Here is a 3,714-nt window from a genome sequence, read left to right as displayed (position 1 = left end):
AAAGAAAGAAAGAAATATGTGAATCTTGAGAAAGTCACAATACAAGGAAGCTGGCATATCTTTCTGTCGCTCTCCTTTGCTAGAATATTGACATGAGAGCTGGAACTTGAGAATCATCTTGGATCATGTGTTGACATGGTTGAGATGGCAGAGCAATGAAGTGGAAGGAAGCTGGGTCTTTGGCAGACATGGAACTGCCGTCACAGCCACGTGAAGGGATGGCAAGGCATGATACCTTTCCTCACCCATCACAAGGTTCACAACCAACATCGCTATAACTAGTACAACAAAAGACAGGTTAACAAGAGACAAAGGTATAACACACTAATTTCATCAAAGTTTTGTCTGACCTGGGAGTCTTCAGAAATGAAGATGCAAAGACCCAGGAAAAGTCTCTTTTTATGTTTAGGTTTGAAGAATGGACCACTGTGCAGAAATGTGATTGGACAAAAAGGGAATGATCTAGTGGTAATAAGACTGACGGGGGGAACCCAGCAAGGTGGGCTGTTCTGATTCTTCTGAGTCTCCCTATGGCATGCCTTCTCCCCAAGAATAGGAGGGTGGGCTCCTCTGGAATGAGGTCAGAGAATTTCTTTATGGCAAGTTCCTGCACAGAGAGGCAGGAGGTTAGAATAAAACTCCTTGCTTTGGGGGAAAGAAGTTTCACCTTTTGTGGCCTATGTTGGAGGATAAGAGGGAGCAGGAAAAAGAAGGAGAGAAGGTCAGAAAAAGACTTGGCTTCTGAGGCCCTTCCAGTGTTCTTCAGTTCAAAGCATTCAGCTTGCCTAAGCACCAGGCATATCGGTTTCAGAGTGCCAACATCTGAAATGCTTTAGAGACATAAACTGCTAGATTCCTAAGCCACTGTAAGTTTGGGATGTTCTGTTACTTATTGTCAAATCTAATAATAACAGATATACTTATTTATCACTGTAGATATCACAGACCCTAGCAAAGTGTTTGACATATGTTAGTATTTCATCAATAAATATTTGATGAATAAATACCTTCATGTGTAATGATGTTCCTTCTGGAAGTGCTACTTCTAGTGGAAAATCTAATGATATTTCTTAAAAATATAGCAATTTTTCTATTGCCTCAATTTAAAGGAGTTGTACAAAGTAATACACACACATATATACACAGAGAGATAAGTAAATATAAGACAGGATAGTGATTTTCTTTACTTTGCAAAACATTTGTTCTGGAAAACGGGGATATATATCAGTTAGTTATTACTGTATAGCAAATCACTCAAATACTCATTGACTCCTGGGATGTAATAGGAAATATATGTCTGGTCTCTTCCCCTGGTTTCTAACATAGAGGCCCTAAAACTCATAATTTCCTGAGTGGTAGATGTGATAGAAGCAATTTTGTCGTAACGTTTGGTCTTAGTGTCTGATTTTTTTGTCACTAAACTCTGAGACCCTTGGAGTGATGACTGTTTTTCAGAGGCTAATGAGATGACTAGAAGCTGGGGTTTCTAGTTAGCTTCAGAAAGGGGACTGGTTGCCAGAAGAAACAATCACGTGATTAAAGGATTAGAACTTTCAGCCCTAGCTCCCAGCCTCCAGGATGGGAGAGGGGCTAGAGACTGAGTCTAATCACCAATGGCCAATGATGCAATCAGTTATACCTATATGGTGGAACCACCATAAAACTTGTAAACAGTGGGGTTCAGAGAGCTTCCAGGTTGGCAAATGCATCCACACAGGGGGAGGATGGCACACCCCAGCTCTACAGGGACAGAAGTTCCTGGACTCAGGACCCTCCAGGACCTTGCCGTATGGACCTTTTCTTCTGGCTGTTCATCTGTGGGCTGGTAAACGTAGCAGATGCTTCCCTGGGTGTTGTGGGCTGTTATAGCCGATTATCAAACATGAGGAGGGGACTGTGGGAACTGATTTATAGCCAGTTGGTCAAAAGTATGGTTGAAAACCTAGAAGTTGCCACTCACATCCAAAAAGCGGTGTAGTTAGATGGGATGGCACCTTAGCCGCAGGACCTGTGCTAACTCCAGATAGTGTCAGAATTGAATTGCTGGACACCCACTTGGTATCTACATAATGGAAGAATTGGTTGGTGTGAGATAAACTACATGTTGGGTGTCAGAAAGGTTGCAAGTATAAAATAAAAACATTTTTTCCCCTTTAGATTAAAACAACATCCATCTATCATGATCTTACCTGCGCAGCTTAGCTGGGGTTCCGCCAGTGTGGGTTTGGCTTAGCTGGGCAGCTCCACGGCTCACGGCAGGGCAGCAGGTTGGCTGGATCAGCTCTGCTCTGCGTGTCTCTCACTCTCCTTGGACAAGTAGGCCAGGGGACCGTGTTCTCTGGGTGATGGTAGAAGCACAAGAGAGTGAGAGGAAACACTCAAGGGTTTTTAATGCCCGGACTTGGAACTGGCACATGGTTGCAGCTGTCTACATGCCATTGGTCAAAAAGAGTCACATGGTATGGTAGGGTCAACATGACCATGAACTGACTTTTGTTCCTCCCATCAAGAGGTAGAGTTTCTTTCCCCACATTTATCTTACCCCTTGAATATAGGTTTGTAACTTGCTTTGTCCAGTGGAGTGTGGTAGAAGTTTGTGGCTTGTGAACCTTATTCTAAAAAGGCCTCTGCTGCTCAGAGCCTCTTGTAACGCTGAAACCACAGGACAGGAGAATGAGGAAGCCCAGCCTGGGTTAGCTTCTGTGCAGCTGAAAGCCCAGTGGAGAGACACCCAGGCATCCTAACCAGCCTGGCACAGCCCCCAGCTGACCCTAGAGCTGAGTGTGACTTCATGAGTGAGCCCAGGCCCAGGTGATAGCAGCTAAAATATCCCTTATCGAACCTGCTGACTCATCACAGAGCTGTTCTAGGCCACTAAATTTGGGACACAAAAACAGATAACTAACATATACGGCTAAACCCAAAGCAAGGGGCGGGGACTCACACTCTCGTCATAGGACAAGGGTGTGACACAAAGTGGGGGTGTGTGAAGATTTGAAACCACCCATTCAATCCATTGCTGTGTAGAACATCTGAATTGTAATTACTTTAGTTGTTAGTGGCTGCTAACATACTAAATCTGTTTTCTCACTCCCCAGCGCATTCTATTTCTGTGACAACTTATCTCCAATGCTTCTCTTCTGGGCCCACATGCTATTCCTCTATCCAAAGATGAATTCTACTTCTGCACATCCTTGAATCTGGGCTGGGTGTGACTGCTTTGACCAATAAAATACAATGAAGTAACATTGTCTCAACCCCTAGACTTTTAAAGGACTAGAAAGTTGCATTCCTTGCCTCTTAGAAGCCTGGTACCTTGCAAGAAGTATGACTTTCCTGAACCACTCTGCTATGAGAAATCAAGTTTTGACGTCTTATTACAGACAAATGATAGCTTACACGTGTTTTGTGAACTTCTACTTCTGCATTTTCATCTTTTTAAATGGCAGAGACTACATTTTGCTCATCTGTTCCTCCATTGATGAGCACTTGGGCTTTTTCCCACTTTTTAGCCATTGTGAATAACGCTGCTATGAACACTCATGTGCAAGTGTGTGGGGGTAGGTTTTCATTATTCTGGACATTTACCTACAAGTGAAATTGCTGACCATATACCTTTGTATCCCTTTTCCTGGAAGGATAATTTTTTTAAAAATCTGAATCTGTGACACAAACTTTAGAGGGTCAAGCTTCCTTGGAAAATCCAAGTCATCT

The sequence above is a fragment of the Otolemur garnettii genome, unplaced genomic scaffold (assembly GCF_000181295.1).
Source record: "Otolemur garnettii isolate 467f Iridium unplaced genomic scaffold, OtoGar3 scaffold00039, whole genome shotgun sequence".
NCBI lineage: Eukaryota > Metazoa > Chordata > Mammalia > Primates > Galagidae > Otolemur > Otolemur garnettii.
This window is presented reverse-complemented; position numbering follows the sequence as displayed.